Consider the following 18,208-nt stretch of genomic DNA (forward strand, 5'->3'; position numbering starts at 1 on the left):
GCTTTTTTGATTGGTATCGATACTTTGTGAACTGATAGATATTGACGAGTGAGTAAAAATCATAAAAATGTCTCCTGAAATGTATTTACTTAGATCACGTACTTTCCTATAGTAGTGCACTTTTAAATTCAGCTTATTGAACATATGCCCAACCAAGCGAAGTTAATTTAAAGTAATTTTTTGCGAAACAAAAAAATGTTATTTTTTATTACTTCCAGGAGTTTATCGTTTAATTCAGACTCGGCTTTCTTACATCATGTGGATAATTCTCTATAAAAAATGAGAAATTAAACCGTGAACTATAATGTTTGCGTTTGCCGAGCGCACGGCTGTAAAAGTTTTCAACGCCTCCTGCAGAGGTTAAAATTTCCAAATTCGTGCTGCCTAAAAGCTGCGCAGCGCCTCGTGTAATTTTAAATTCTCCGGTTTAGGCAGTTTTTTACATTTTTATCTTCAATCGAGATTTTTAAATAAATAACCTGTCTTCTCAACGTCTTGTCAGCTGGTGAGCTTTGTAATAAACAAAATATACACCGACAAAAATATTATTCAGTTCGAGTGATTTTAGAGCAATTCATATCGAATCATGAGACGAAATTAGGAAGACATTGAATATACTCGAATTTTAGGAATAAAAAATCCATTACATTTTGTTCGCGTTCAATATGGAATGGAATTTTGTCTTCTCTATAAGACAAAAATTCATCCCATATGGCACTCAAACTCGCACCTGATCGCGACAGTAATGGTTTAAGGTTGGGAATATGAGCGGAAGCGTGAGTGGCCAACTCCAGGATTAGGCCGTTCTTCTTTTGAGACTTCGAGGTTGCCGCATGTCAGCATTCTCTCTGCGGACAGCGCACACTCTTCTACCCTTAACATGGTACCCTGCAGGCCACTGCAAGGGTGTGTGGCAGAGGGTGTTCAACATCTGACATACAACATCAAAAATTGTTTTTCTCAATTCTTATTTACAATAAACGTATGAAATATTTCAAATTGTGTAGATCATGATAGCCTCATATACATGAACTAAGGTGTCTAAGAGAGATGTACTTCTATGCATACTACCTTGATCAAAAATTTCCCGGAATTTATTCAGAAAATTAAAAATACAAGTTTATTCATCTAAATCTATATTGTCCCCTTCAAAGTAATCCCCATCGACTGCAACACACTTATGCCAGCGCTTGATCCAATCCTCGAAACATTTTTTATATTCGGTTTTCGGTATGTCCATCAGTGCTTCCTGCGATTTTTCCATTACTTCCTCTCGGCTGCTAAAACGCGTTCCCCGTAATGGTTTTTTAACTCGATTGAACAGAAAGAAGTCACAGGGAGCCAAATCAGGTGAATTCGGTGGCTGTTGGATGGTATTTGTTGCATTTTTCGTCAAAAAATTACGAATAATGATAGCACTGTGCGACGGTGCGTTATCATTGGTGCAAAATCCACGAGTTTTCTGCCCACATTTCTGGTCTCTTTCGGCGAATTGCTTCACGCAAACGTCTCATAACGCCCAAATAATACTCTTTGTTTACTGTCTGGCCTTCTGGCAAAAATTCATGATGCACTACACCGTTGTAATCCATGAAAACCGTCAGCATTGCCTTCTTTTTTGACTGAAAACGACGTGGTTTTTTTGGTCTCGGCTCATTTGGTGAACGCCATTCACTTGCCTGATGTCTGGATTGCGTGTCGTACTCATAAACCCACGTCTCGTCTCCAGTAATGATCCTTTTGATGAATGTGGGATCGGATTCAGCCTCGCAAATCATGTCTTTTCCTCCGCTATTTCTCTGATGGTTAATTTGCGGTTATTGACCAACATTTCTTTTACTTTATCAATTTTTTCACCGACTTTCGATGTCGATGGTCTGCCACTGCGTTCATCATCTTCGATTGACTCACGACCACTTCTGAACCGCTCGTGCCACTGGTAAACGACCGTTTTTTTTAGAGAATCGTTGCCGAAACACTTTTCCAACATTTCCAACGTCCGTGCGCCACTAAATCCGTTTTTTACGCAAAATTTAATACAAGTTCGTTGTTGCAAATTTAAATCCATTTCTGCAATTGTAAAAAATCGCCAACACACACAGAGATAGATGTACTCTTGGCTACGTAACTTTTGCAAATGTCAAGTTATGACACTAAGATTTAAAAAGAATATCAACAACAGATGTACCAATTTAACAAAAAAAACAGAACTCAAATCGGAACGATGGGAGCGCCACACGGTGGTTATTTCGGGAACCTTTTGATCAAGGTAGTATACGAGAAGAATTGCTGGTAATAAGAATCCCATAAAATAGGATTTAATGGAATAGCAAACTAGGCTACTTAGAATAAAAAAGGAAAGTAATCTTTTTTCCCCCTTAGCGCAATTGCATCCTGTTAATTCGGATCCCTTATCGTTCGTGAGAAAAATGATATCCTAAACCTATTTCTTCTAAACTTAGTCTCTCTAATCTAATTGTCATGATATCGCCTACCGTAGTACGATGGAACTAATAAAAATTTCAAGCATCATCGCTAAGGGGTCATCCTTCCAATTGATGCAAGAGATTTCATCTGTAATTTAACCTTTGCTCCATTGGTGATTCCCAATACAGTTTCTCCAATACTCTAGGTACACCTATAGTTTATCATTGCACTGAGCTACTGTTTTCCTACTCCTTGGCATATTTTGATCAGCACTCACTCACCCCTTCTATTAACACTCTTCTCAAAAATAGAACAATTGGGAAACCTCTAGTCAAAAAAACTACGGTTTCTCACTTTCCTTTTTAGACAGTTATGAACGTAACACAATAAGGGTATCGTTGCCCGGAAGATAGCGCGCGGAGCGCATCGCACACAATCAAGCTTAAGGATCTACACATTGGCACCCTTAACATGTTGGCATCATGACTTCTAGGCAAAAAGCTTGAAAATATGACCTGAAATTGAGGTATTGAATCCTATTAAAGTTATATGCTGAAATAAATCAGTAGGGAGACAATGCAGGTAATTAATTAACAAAACTATTGAATATAAAGTTCATATAAGTTCGATTCACACAACGATGACCAATTAACAACTACAACTAACATAACAAATTTTTCATCATTTAAGCCCATTTAAGCCAATCCGTAATGCCATCGCAGAATGAAACTTATTGTTGGTGGGACACAAACTTTTAATTAATACGGTTCATTTTATAATGAACTTAGAATGTAAATAGTCAAAATGTGCTTCACCGTAAAACTTAACTGTTCATCAAAATATGATATTTTTAAGGAGCTCTTAATTCGATTTCTTTCGGCTAATGGAGTGAATAATCTTCAAGTAAAAGTTTGTTTTAGGTTGTACCCTTCAAGCCATCGCTAAGTGTCTGGCAGGGGGTGATTACACACCAGACAACTCTTGACCCTAAACACCTTTCCCTCTTAGCGCGGTAGGAAAACGTTAAAATAATCCCTTATCCTTCGTGGAAAAAAGGACATCTTAAATCTATTTGTTCTAGTCCTATAGATTCTATTATGAAAAACCTTATATATATATATATATATATTTTATATATTTTTATATATATTTATATTATATTATTTTATTATATTATTATTTATTATTAATTATTTATTATTATTTTTTATTATTTATTATTTAATCATATTATTATTTATATTATATTATTTTATATTTATATTTTATATATATATATTTTTTAAACCAAATACTATATATACCTAATGCATATATATGTATTATATATATATATATATATATATATATATATATATATATATATATATATATATATATATATATAAATATATATATATAAATATATATGAATATGAGAAGATATACAGGAGCGACGCAGATTTTATTTCCGTCCGTGCTCCATTTAGTTCGGTGTTCTCCGAGAACGAGTCTCCGTGGAAAGATTGCTTTTCCCACGAAGGCTAGACGAAAATTATAGTGCTCCCTTTCCACGAATGCATGCACGAATCCCCGAAGGAAAGTGGTTTACTGACCATTTTGTCATTGAGCGAATGTTTTCTCCCGAAGTGACTCACGATTTTCCCCCGCAGCAGATGTCGGAGGACGTTGCTTTCCTGAGCCCGCGAGGTGCAATTACGAGCCTTTTGCAGAGATCCTTCACCTTCTTTTGTCCCGGAACGGTACCGTAATTCCCCCCGGGGGAGAATTCAAAGAGCAATGCGCATCGCTCGAGTTTACTTCGTTGGGTGCCCTAATTTGAATGACCGGAGGTAATGGCTTGGGAACAGCTGGTTTGGGAGATTTCTGAAGGTCCACATAAACACTAGATGAACTTCCGCAACTCATGACTTTATTAGGGTTATAATACGGATCTGTCTTCAGTCGGAATCCATGTCGTTTAGAAAAGTGCGGAGTCAATCAACGCATTATATGCGGAACCTTCTGGCGTACTTTCGTCTCAGATTTCGTAAAAAATCAAATGAATATCCGTTTTACTAGCTATTCATAATGTGTTCTATTTAATAAAGCTATAATCCCTTAAAGGTTTAACAACGTTCACTTCCGTCTTCATGTTTGCCATGTGATGAATTACTTTCCGATCCTTTTAATGTGTCGAGCAAATGCTTTCTCCGGTCTTTCTGCCCTGATGTGTCAAGTTTGAATCCCTCGTCACACTTGGGCATCATTTGCAGATCTAAACGATGAGGTTTCAATTTTCCTAGATAATTGTAATGGAGGTTCAATGTAAAATAACTTTGGAAAATTTTGCATCTTGATTTTTTGAAAAGATATCGCTAATTATCGATTAGCCATTATTTTCAGTTCTGTTCCAAGAATGAATAATGATTTCCACTTCCTTTCATTGCGCCTAAAATATCATCTTAATATCTCCTCCAACTACTTTTTCTTCCTCATTCGAATAATCTCCATCAATATCCCCTCACTAACCATCAAAGTATGAATCCTTCGCTTCTTCTGATCTCTGTCCAATTGATTTGGAAAATTATCTTCAGAACCTTTTGTTGCTTAGACTACCAGGATCATGTCTGATATTTTTTAGGTTCCATCCTTAAATCAGTTCTAATCGGCAGACTCTTACAATAAATAATTGGAAGTTTACAATGAGAAGTTTCCACAGAAATTGTGGATGTGGCTCAAAGTTTCAGGATTTGCTGTGGAATACTATCTGTATAACACCAAATAGATTTCATGGTCCAATATATAGTTTTTTTCAGGGCACCCAAATTAATAATGTTACCCCAAAACAGTTTTACGGCGATTCACTTAGGAATTCATAAGGAAATTATTCCCTTCCCTTATTTCAATTATAAGGAAACAATTTCCTCCGCTATTAATTAAAAGCAAATACAATACTCGGCGATCCTCTTCTGCAATGTTTGTAGCCAGTGTTCCAATACACTTTTTAAGAAAGTAAAAAAATCTCCACTCGGCCCAATTGTTTTTATTTTTTCCTTACAAAAAGGAAATAGGTCTTTGAAAATCGCTTGTGCTAGACTATAGGAATATACTGAATTCTCATTCACTTTTTGCACATTACATTTGTATTAGGTCTGCCTTCGTGGATTTGTATTGAATGCCAATTTTTTCGCGATGTGCATGTGTAACACATTTTCCAGATTTTATTTCCCCCGAGGTAATGTAAACGAGAGTAATCTTACTTGAAGCAGGTCATCAGCTGGCATCTGACTTATATCAAATCGGGAAAATCCGTAATAATATATTGGGAAATTGGGTTTCCTTCTCTCGTCCTCACTTTTACCGTTTCTGACTCATTCCTGTTCCCCTTATTACTCGCTTGCTCTTCTTTTCTTCCGAAAATTTTTTTCTCTGCTATTATTTAAATCTCTGATCATTTTCACGTCGACGTGGGGTGGTGTTCAATTACCGGTTATCCAGGTGGACGATAATTAAAGGGCCTCCCCTTTATTTTATTTTCGGGCATTTTTTGAGACTCGATATGCTGCGATGACGAATCTTGTGTTGAATCATCATCAGACCTCATTTCACACCCTGTGTAGGATAGTTGGACCCATTAAAAGTCCGGTCCGGTGCAGTTGCTCCAAAATTGAATCCGAGTTGGTTGCGAATCGGGATATTTCCAATTCGACCATCATTATAAATCCGGCATGTTTTGGGTAAACGTTTGGCTCAGGGCCAGAGCAAAAAGTTTTGGGCCTCGATCGTTAAAAAACGCCCACTCGTCAACCCTAAGGAGGAAATTCGGCCCCACCACATACCATGTTGTCGACGCGATGCTTTGAATCTGTGATACGCAAACGATCAATATTTCCGACCTCTCTCTCGATTTCAAACCGCGAGCGAGGCGTAGGGCCGCCGAGTTTTTCCTTTCGTTGGACCACCTACTGACGACGGCGACATCGATGTCTTCCTTTTGACGATTCTTTTTCTGAAGGACGTCCACTCGGTCTTCTTATTCTTCGACGACAAAAATCACAGAAAATGAGGAGAGTTTGTGTTTATGTGAGAGAGAGAGAGCTTCGCTGGGGGCGGCGGCAAAAGGGTTTTGGGTGAGTGTTGGAAGCGAGAGGATTTCGTAGACCTACTTAAACAGGGGAGGGGGAGGAGTGCCCGCGGAACGTTGCGGGGGAGTGGGGGGGAGAGACCTACTTCTCCCCGCGGGGGTGAAGCAAGGAGAGGGGGAGGAGGGAGGGAGGGAAGGGGCCGATGGCACGGTGGCTTCTGGTGGAAGGGGCGGGGCCGCCCGAGAGAGCAGGAGGGGAGGCGGTGGTGGGGTAGCTGGTGTGTGTGTGCGTGGGTACTTGGCCTCGGAGTGTGTCTTCTTCTCCCCTTGGCCGTCCGCTCACTCACTCTTTCCCTAACCGCGTCAACAGGTGGTGTGGCCCCCCAGAGGACTCTCTCTTTTTCCCCATCCGACCGGACCACACCGGAAGGCGCGCGCTCTCCGGCCTCACTTCTTCCTGCGTGACCCGCCGAGAGGAATCACTTGCTCGTCCAGGGAGCTTCACAGGCGGCGACGGACGGCGTGTTACGGCGTACCCGCGGAATTTTGTTCCCTTGATTCCAGGTTATGTCTTGAGGAAGGCTGGTGCGAGTGTTGTCCGATTCCCTACTCCTCCCCTTCCATTATCCTCCCCCCAAACCCTTTGGTGGTTGCTGCCAGACGTTTTCCTCCGTCAAATATAAACAGTGATATCCCCCGATAGTGTGAGTGAGAGGATAAGGGGATAGAGAGGACAGAAAGGAGGAAGGCGCTGTGATATGAACGACCCAGGAGGGGCCAGTAAATACGAATCGAGGAGAGCTTGAACTTGGATCTTCTGCTGGTCGACAGAGGTAATTTTTTTCCAATTGGATTTTTCATTTTCCGAGGTAACGTCGAAATTTGACCTGTTTGTGGTTCTCAGCTGGATTTTTTTATTGGTTTTGGGCGCATTCGATTTCGTGAAAATATTATTTTTACGATACCCGTTTTAATAATTGCCAAGGTTAAAGTACCAAATATAAAATCAAATGCTACTCAATCTCCCACGGAAAAATTATGTTTAGAATTCTTCAGCCGACTCTGAGGTGACATATATCATCATAAAAATTTTGGGTCATCAGTTCTCATATTTGTTTAAATACTTACTGGTTTATCTTGGTTCGCCGTCCAGTTTTTTCTTCTCAATTAAGATTCATAATGCCTCCAACACATGCGTCCATTAGCTACGTATGGTTTCCGCATTTAAGTTTCAGTTGTACAAACTGACGCATTTAAATGGATTTATTTATCATTTATCAGAGTATATATAAAAATTGTGCATCAATACAATTCATTTAATACCTGATCAGTCGTTTTGCTGAAATTTTCAAAAATATATTTATATGTTCCCCTATTTAAAAATAAATTGAATGCACTCGTTTTAAAATTACTGGCTGACTTTATTTGTCATTATGAGTAATGCCGAAGTAAAACTTTGTAATTCCACATATGTTGAATTACAAAAGGGTCGCCGAGGATATGTATATTTTTTTACCGTGTCTTGATATCTGAAAATTATATGGTAAGACTTGCGAATTAAACTAATTCAAAACCCTGGTGATGGTCTTAACGGGAAAACGCAATGGAGACTTCGACGCCTGAAATAAACACCATATTTCTGAAAAACAACTCTATCCATCCAACTGAGTTTTTTTAATTTTTTACTAAAATAACGATTGTTATCTCATTGTGCATAACCAAATTTTAATATATTTTTAGCTAAAAAACTATTTGATATACTAAATTCCTCATCTCTGGGTTTTCACGTTATGTAGAGATTATGGACCCTTTCTCTTCTTTTTCTTTCTCTTTGATGACATCTCACAATTTTTTAGTGAAACTCCACCTGAGAAATCCGTTTCCCACTAATAAGACATCATATCTTTCCAACATACTTGACGATTGATTGTTATTTTACTTCCGAGGAGCAATTTTACCAATATGTTGTGACTTGTTGACTTGTTATGACTTGTTTCGCAGACAACTGTCTTTTTTTCTTAGACGGTTAAATGCTAGATGAACACGTACGTCATCCTCATGCATAGCTGTTTTTCAAAGTTGTGGTGGATAGGCAAATGTCATGCTGAAAAGGCGGTAATGTTACAGGTACTTAAGAATTCGCATTCACAAGCATGTGCCTATTTAAAGTACTTTGTCCAAATGTGATGGCGGTGACCAACTTGCAACGAGCCATAAAAATAAAACGTGCAGTGACCACTTCGGAGGCTATTCTCAAACCAGCGCACGTTCTTTATAGTGTCGTGTTGTGTAGTCTGATATTCCATATCTCCTTACGATGTAATCCTTTCCATGCGCTTTAGTTTCAGCATTTTTCAACACAATATCGTCCTGAAAGTTTGCATGACGAGTTCTTATTTTCTTGTCATTATTATTATCATAACTTACCATTATCATTAAATGAATAATACAGTGTATTTTTCTACTGTTCTTTATTTTGGTGCTACTAGTTTCAACGCTAAGGTGTCATCATCAGGTACAAATTAGTCAATTCGCGGTCCATTTATATACCATATACTCGTGAGGGAAGGGGTGATTAAGAGAGGTTACCTTTCCCCCTCTTACCCACCCCTTCCCCCACAAGAATGGTATATAAATGGACCGCGAATTGACTAATTTCTACCTGATGATGATGCCTAAGCGTAAAAACTAGTAGTGCCAAAATAAAGAACAGCGGAAGAATACATTGTGTTCTTCATTTAATGAACATGAACTGCCACGAAGTGGAGCCAGAAACCTTCGAAAACTTACCATTTATTCATTTCCGGCAACTCAGTTAGTTTACTCAGTTCGTTTATTTGAGCCTCATCGTATTCCCGTACATTGTCTCTTTTTCCGCTGCTCCGAAAACTCATTTCCTTCTACCGTCACAGCCCATTTCCCACATCCTTATGTATGCACAGACACGCTAACTTTTTATGTGTACGCTTTGAATAAGTTTGAGTTTTGAAAGGTTTATGCTTGGTGTAATTAATTGTATTCTTCGAGTTTCAAAATTTCTCTCTTGACCAATTTCATAAAAATATAAGTCGAGTAAATGAGACGTGAGAGGATGAAATTGAATCCTTAAACTATGAACCAATAATATTTTGTGCCTAATTTTTCCAATTTACTCACTATATTTAAATATAATAGCTTTAGCTTTGTAGGTGTGATTGCGCGGCATTATATATTGACTAAAATTTTATTAATTATGATTTTTTTTACAAATTTGCATTAACCAATGTTGGAATATTAATAATGCGACATTTTAAAATTTAAATTGTGGTTTCATATTACATACGAGTTCGGATATTCAGAAGTGACATGGGGAATTAACATTTAAACGTACGAATTTCCGTAGCTATTTCTTAAGTTCATTTATCTTTTCAATCATAAGAATTCAAATTATTAAAAACTATAGGAACTCTTAATTCAATGCGAGGCTTGTAAATGACGCCAATTTATAAATATAGTGCAAGATTTTTTCAAAATTCTCATTTTAAGACAGCTGCGGTTACATTTTTTCTGCAAGTAAACTAAAAAAAAACTCGCAAATAAAATTTTCCTTGTAATTGATTTTAGTCTGACCTTAACTGGATAGAGTAAGATAAAGTGAGACATGTCACTGTCGAAAGCGAGGCCCGTAAATTGTTACCTCAGAAAATTGAATAGCACAAGAAAATTGTTTTTGAAAATTGAGTTTTGAAAAAAGTAAAAGATGGGTAATGAAATGATATCTACTTTATCCGACCCGAAGTGAGCGTGGATTTGAAACGACTTGAAATATGTATCTTTTACTCTCCAATCAAAATAGATCACAAAGTTTTGCAGGGTAATCTTTTACTAAATGGTACTTTAATTGACCAACACCCTGATACCGGATTGCCTTCAAATCCTCTTTAAATTTTTCCTACCGTATCTGGGAATGCATAATTTTCTCCCCTTTCATTTGGACACGCTTCTTAACCATCTGGAAGGGCGAGAGCAAATCCTTAAAAGTCATTTTGATTATGCTAATGTGAGCCTCTCACATTAACATTTCCTGCTCTCCCTCCTAATTATCCTCCCTGCAACTCATCTTCGTGGCGCCGGCCTTGATACCAATTCTACTTTTGACTTGAAATTATGTAGAGCAAATAATTTCAGATCAAAATTCCGATTAATTTTCTTTTCCGATGCACGGACCAATACAGAAGATTGAATCTAATGATACAAAAACGCGGTGTAATACATTTGAGGAAAATATTCGAGAGTCGTTTTTGAAGAGTGAAGAAGAACGATTACTTTGGTGTTAGCGGAAGGACAGGCCATCTTGTTCGGCATTTTTGAGACAGATTTAAGAGCCATCGCGTAGGTAATCTGCGTAGGAAGCCGTGATCGAATGCAAAGGAGTATTCTCGTCCGTTAAGCATTTCAAAATTATCGATCGAAATATTGGTGCCTTGTAGCCTATATGGGTTTCAGAACCATGATCAAATTATTGAAAATAATGGAAATAATTTATATTTCGTCCATACAGCTCTTTATTCCATTAAGTTATATATAGCAAAACAAAGCCACAAATTTGGAATTTATTTTCCGAATTGAAGTGGCATTTTTAAATTCAAGAGAGATTTTTATCGGAGATGATACCATTTAATTCGCAATACGTTTTCTTAAGAGACACTAATTAACATTCTTTCCCCTCCCTGCATTGCCAGTGATTAATTTTAATAAAACTTTGCCAATTGATTCTGCAAACCTTTTGCCAGTGGAAGTAAGCAATTGGTGAAAGTGTTGGCTGTATGTGAGCATGACTAAACTGCTAAGTAGTAGCGAATTTATGACTTCAATGGATGTAATTAATTACTAATAAGAAAAGTGTGTATTGTCCCCTGGTTTTGTTTTATTTCTAGTGTATGAGTAATTCTTACTCATTTATGTATAATGGATGACCAGTTACGGTTTAATGATTTTGAAAAATAATTGGGAGAAAAGTTGGGAAAATACAATTAGAAATAAAGATTTTGAAAAATAAATCGTCGAGTCGAAGGCATAAATTGGGAAAGCAATAAATTTAACGTTAAAATCACTTGATAACTCGAAAAATAAATCTTAATTTTATTATGGCTCCATGTTACGAGCTTGCTAAATATCCATGGATATACCTAATTTCTTCACGCCTAGTTCCTAAACCTTGTCAATCATCATAAAACTAAATAATCGAGACACCTTAATTAGCCAAAGTTTGAGGCAAATCAAATCAGAGAATATTTTCTAATAACTTTGTCACGCTTTTCCTAATTTAGTTTCTTACCTTTTGACACATTTTTTTACATGAAATGTTTGTATAGAAGGAACAGTAAAAATAATTTATTCAATATCAAGGCGTATTCTCTTAAATACTTTTGAACCATCACATATCTATCATCGAGACGTTTGAGACTAATGTTATACTCAAATCCTAATTTTGTGGTCCTGCAGCCTAAATTAGGGATGGTTTGATATCCCAATGGCTATAAAATATTGGTTACTGACCGAGGGATCGTGAGTTCATATCCGGATGGTACCTATAGACACCTCTGACTAAACCCAAGTTGTGTTATTCCCTTAGCACTAAAACCTTCTCAGAAATCTCGAGTGGTAAAGGAAGAGTAATTGACTCCTATTCAAAATACCTGAATTTTGCACGTCATACAGCTTCTTATCACGTGAGTTCAACCCGTCAAACTGGCATTTGTGTTTAAGATAAGTTCTTTCCTAACTTATTTTGATCCCATAACATATTATAAGACTTAAAGATCAACTCATAAAACAAGTAATTCATGGGATTTTTTTTTCGAAATTTTAGGAAACCTTTGATGTTGATCTAGTTGATAGAATTAAGTAATTGATCTGAGACATTTCTTTATTTTATTCGTGTAGCTAAAATAGAAGGCTTTAATCGAAGGAAAGGTGTAAAATAGAGGAAAATAATTGATATTCATGATGTCTTTTATGTCGAAACTTATCTGATGTTAGAGAAGAGATTAGCCAAAGGAAATATGTCAATGAAAATGTACACTAGTCTCTGGGACCGTCCAAAAACTACCTAAAATACCTTTGATCATAAAAAATACTACATAAATTACCTGTAATCGTTGAAAAAACACTTAAAAGATCACGTTCTTGTTGATATCTTAAGCTCTGTGTTTATTTAGTGCATGCTAATTGTAGGAATCAGTCATGTAAACCGACTCAACCGAGACTTGAGCCCGTTTCAAATAAATGAACCAGTGCGTTCTTATCGAGATTAAAACAAATATTTTTTTTCACGGTGAATTTCTGCTCAAAGTGGCCGACAGACGCTGATTTGACAGCAACAATTGAAGTACAGGAGAATACGGTGAGCTTAGGGAAAGAGAGGGACTTAGAATTGATTGAGTGAACACCCACCAATTGTCTTCGACGATGTAGAATTTTTCACTTTAAGACGTTTTCCGAGCACTTATTCTGACTTTCAATCTGAATTTTACCTTAGTAAGCGCGTTGACTCGACATCGGTGAGTCGTTACGTCACGTGGACTTGGTTGATTGTATTTTTCATCCAAATTGTCCTTGGCGAATAAGTTTCTCATCGCTTCGGAAAATTTGATGTTTCCGTGGAGACATAACGAGCGAGCAGGGCGAAGACGAAACTTTCACAAGCGATGAACGGTATAACCGCAGTCAGTGATCTCGTTTTACGGACAGCTGCTGCCAAAGGCCCCAACCATCACCCCTCTCCCCTCTTTGTAGTGTCCCACGGGTGGGGGGGGGGGAAGAGAAAAACGAAACCGCTCTTATCAAGAATGGGCCGTCGAAGCTCGGTGGAACAAAGGGAGTGTTGACGGCGTCCGTTCTTGTGGTATACTTAACCGGGGCGGACGCCAGATGCGGTTCGACCGCGTCACGAGTGGGATCCATTCCTCCAGTGGCTCCGCTTTCTCTCCTTGCCCCGATCAAAGAATCGGGGGTGCGAGTACGGACACGGATTCCCCCGTGGACGGCGCTAGGCTTAATAAAGGAGCGTGCTGGAGGACGTGCCCGCGAAACTTAATGACGCGGAGGTTTCCTTGCAGGGGTAACGCTTACGGCGGCGGGCGTTCGATCTCTGCGCGTCGGATTGGTATCTGGAACGCCGTGATTTACCGAGTGCTTGTTCTTCGAGGCAAGTTGTCCCTACGATGTATTAGGATATCAGAGACACTAACGTATAATCTATTAAACAACGATCGAAGCTGAAGCTTCCCTTGTCTAAGGCAATTGATATACAATGTCGCGTTTTTCTAAAGAAAAACTGTATGTTATCACAGTTTGGCAAATGCCACAGTTCTCAATTTGGTTAATGGATACGTGTAAGTTGCGGTAACATTTGATGAAATCTATACGTTTGCTAGAGTGGGAGTCATTTATAATAGTAGACTTCCTCAATACAAATGTGTGCATAAATATAAAACTAGTATTTAGACAGTGCTTTTTCTGTTCAAGAAATTTAGGATCTTATTGAAGAAATGTGTGCTTCTTCCCATTGAGATAATATAAAAATAAAGCTATCAGGTGTAATCGCAGATGCGTGACTAAGTAATCCGCCGTTCATTTCGTTGTAGATAGTAAAAATATATTTTAAAAATGAAAAAAATAGAACGGGAATCTTTACAATTACCTTTAATCGGTCAGATTTGTGCTCAATTTCGGTTCACTGGATTTTTGGAAGGGGAAAATAGGTAGCCCACTCGGAGAATAACTGTTACTCAGTGGCTTTTTATTTTTGCTTATATTTAAAATACAGATATATAGTTCGAGGAAATTTCAACTTGATATCGTTCAAAAATGCCCAATATATATAAACCAATAATTCAAATATGTAAACCATTGACACAGTAATCAACCCGAAGTTCGGTTTGGTAGCTGATGGAAGCGTTCACCCAGTACTAAGCCCGAAGGCGTTTGAAATTCACATAACAGGGTAGGGGGGCATGTTCCTTTCCTTGTGCAGGTAATGTTTTCCCAGGAAGATCTGGTACCGGAGAAGTCACAATCCTTGGGTGGAGCTGCAGGTGCCCAGAGAGGCTTACTTGGGAATCGATCCCGGGCCTCCCGGTCAGTAGTCCAACGTTCTACCCCTGAACTACCGCGACCCATACACACACACACACACATATATATGTATATATATATATATATATATATAGTATATCCATCCATATATATATATATATATCCATATATATATATATATATATATCCATATATATACATATATATATATATATATCCATCCATTTATATATATATATATATATATATATATATATATATATATATTTCCCGGTTGATTAATTAGGATAACAAAGTACTGCCGAATATATTAACTTTTGGTGAAGAGAACCAAATGGAATTATTCATTCAAAACTTTGATATCCTCTGTCCAAATGTGGCACACATGGCAAATGAAATTGGTAGCGATACGCCAGTTTCTCTCTCATTTTTACGAACGCTATCCATTCCGAAGATCAAGGTCGTCAGCGAAATCTCTCGCAGTGGCGGTTACGCCCACTTCGATAAACAGGTTGCGATACGTTCCCGCGCTTCAGGAAGGAATGCAGATACGTGCTTCCATTCATATTCTAACTGAAACATACGCTGCTCGAGTACATAAATGCGAATGGTATCTCGAACGCAGCCGGATATCAATATCGTGCCACGCGTGGAGGGATATAAACCAGAACTTAAAAATCAACTTGTTTTGTCGATCATTGACACATCAATGATGCTTTGGATTCCCGTCGAGGCAAACGTTTTTTATAATGCAAAGCAGGGAATGTGAGTGCTTGGTGTAAAACATGAATGTCACATTTTGATCCTCATGCGTAATGGTCAAATATATGATCATATACATGTATGTATGTTTGTATATGTAAATATGAATACATACTATATATATATATATATATATATAACGATTGTACGGAAAAACTCATACGAGCGGCACAATAATTGGCTGACACAACATAACACAAATAGAAAAGAATAGACACATATAAAAGAACACTTACACGGTAAATTGTTCGAGCTTTCGGCCCTCTCAGGGGCCTGCTTCAAGAGAGACAAGAGTCTCTCTTGAAGCAGGCCCCTGAGAGGGCCGAAAGCTCGAACAATTTACCGTGTAAGTGTTCTTTTATATGTGTCTATTCTTTTCTATTTGTGTTATGTTGTGTCAGCCAATTATATATATATATACATATGCATTCAAACACTAAATCCCGCCAAACGGCGAACAAATACTCGTTTACATATCATCTATGTAAATGAGTATATATATATGTAAGAACCATGTAAGTGTGTGTGTGTATATATATATTTATATATATATACACACACACTTACATGGTTCTTAGTAAAGCCGGAATGTGCAATGGATATTAACGAGGTTTTGCACAGTCATAATTTACACTTCAGAACTAAGGCATATGCTGCCGCGTAGCCCGAATCTTCATTTAATGAACGGTAACCGTTCTCTCGAGTAAATTTAGTAAAACACTTTCCCAATTGTGTTAATTGATTGGGGGAATTCATTTGTTTTCAAATATTTATTCTTGGTGGAAACTTCAACGCCCGATATATCGGCCGTGAATATCTGTACAGTTGAATTGTTTTATAGCCAAGGAAACGTTTTAGAATTTTGCGCTTGATTTGAGTACTGGAGAGAAAGATGAGGCCTGTTAACTGATAAAGCTTTCGGTTATCGTTATCCAGGATTTTCTCTTGCTCAGAATTGTATACAAATCATCCGTCATTTTTTTCTTTATACCCACAACTTCAAATCCCCATGTTTTCATAGCACTGTACGATTATTCTTTGCTAGGATTATTTACTATGGTATTGGTACGAGTATTAAAAGCCTGGGATACAGAGTTATCTTCTTCCTGTATGAAGAATGGTGTTGGGCAAAATCGAAAGATTCGACTCCTGAGATAAGTGCCCATTGGTGAGCGTGGGCCTTATGGGATTTATGGTGCAAACATGACACCAACTGCCACCGGACGAAAGAAATGTTCCCATTTCCAGCTCCTACAAAATGTGCGACTGAAGTTTTGGAAAGTTCAACGGTCAAAACGGTGGAATAACGAGAATTTAACTCAACGCTTAGTCATTGGCAAAATCTCTAAAACCCGAAGTAGTGCTTTAATGCAAAGTCCAAGTAAATATATTAGGGAAGAAATTAGGGTTTAGTTAGAGTGTAACCAATTGTATACTGCAAGAATACACGGAAAAAAGCTATCAAAGCACCAATTATCCCAGGTCTGCGTGTTCAGAAGATGTATTGCCCGGACGGGTACTTAAGTGTCAAAGGAAAATGCGGATGGCATGGCGCCAGCGGGTACTATTCCGAGAAACGAGAAACTCTGCTCCACTTTCATCAAGGTTATCCCGCGGAATGTAACGAATCTCTGTTTTGATTGCTCCACTTTTACCGCGTTTTTTAATTTGTCGGTTGTCGGACCTGTAATCACTATGCTTGCACTCGATCCGTGAGGAAGATCTGGCGCGTTCAACGCAATGGCGTGTGAAAAACTTTTGTCCCGGAGATATCAATTGAAGCGAGACAATTTTTTTTCTTCGCATGAGCCGCCGATTCTACAAAAATTGTCTTGGGGAAACAAAAATTGATTCTTAAGAATTTTTGTTTGTAATTGATTCTTAAAATCGCGAAGGATTAGACGTCAGTTCTCCTCGATCTAGATGGTAATTATTAGGAAGAGGAATACGTTAGCCCGGAAAAAAACAAGAGAGAGAAAAAAAGAGAAATGAATTCAATGGATTCCACTGTACCTAATGATTTAGAGGTTTTGTGATTTATTTTGTGACATGATTTAATAAAGTTATAACAACGTAAATACGGTTGATGCCCGACTTTTGTATGAGAACTACTTTTGGACAGAAGGTATCCATCCGTAAATCATTCCCGTCGTCGCTTATTGGAACTATTTCAAGTACTTTTGTGCCTAAAGATTATTTCCGTGGTCCAAAATTTCACAGAAATAACTCTCAAACATTTCCTTCGTATTTCTCACGGTTAATTAGTTTGCATTCCAGCTCAAATGAGAATACCATTCCTTTCTTTTTTTTTCAGGAAGTACACTGACTGAATCTGCGTCCCGCAAAAAGCGTGAAACGAAACATTTTTTTCATTGTGAACAGTTATGCTCACCGAAGCATTTTCTTTCCACAATGAACCTTAATAATGTCATTCATTAGTCGTCAATGGTACAAATCTTGAGTGAGTTGAAGGAGGAGGGAAGGAAGTTTATTAAGTTGGTTTTTTCAATAGGATCCGTAATATCAGTAGATTCTGCTCAAAAAACCGGAAAATAGGTCTCGAAAAACCATGATAAACTTCAGAAAGAAGAGAAAAGTGAAGGAAAAAGACCATATATTAATAAATATAACTGCATGACAAAGCTTATCTAGCGGCTTGCTAATTCCCACGATTAAACTATTGGCCTATTGTTTGGAAGGCTCCAGGATCGAGCACCGGTCGCTACGATTTGCGAAATGAAGATTTTAAATGGTATATTTCACGGGAATATTTTCTCGTTACTGACTATATTAAGCCTATCTGACATGCGAATTATAACGCTGCCTATGAGTTGTGAATATTCAAATGTGAAATCAACGGAACATTTCACTTTT

Source organism: Hetaerina americana, unplaced genomic scaffold (assembly GCF_022747635.1).
Source record: "Hetaerina americana unplaced genomic scaffold, ioHetAmer1.1.p SCAF_3, whole genome shotgun sequence".
Taxonomy (NCBI): domain Eukaryota; kingdom Metazoa; phylum Arthropoda; class Insecta; order Odonata; family Calopterygidae; genus Hetaerina; species Hetaerina americana.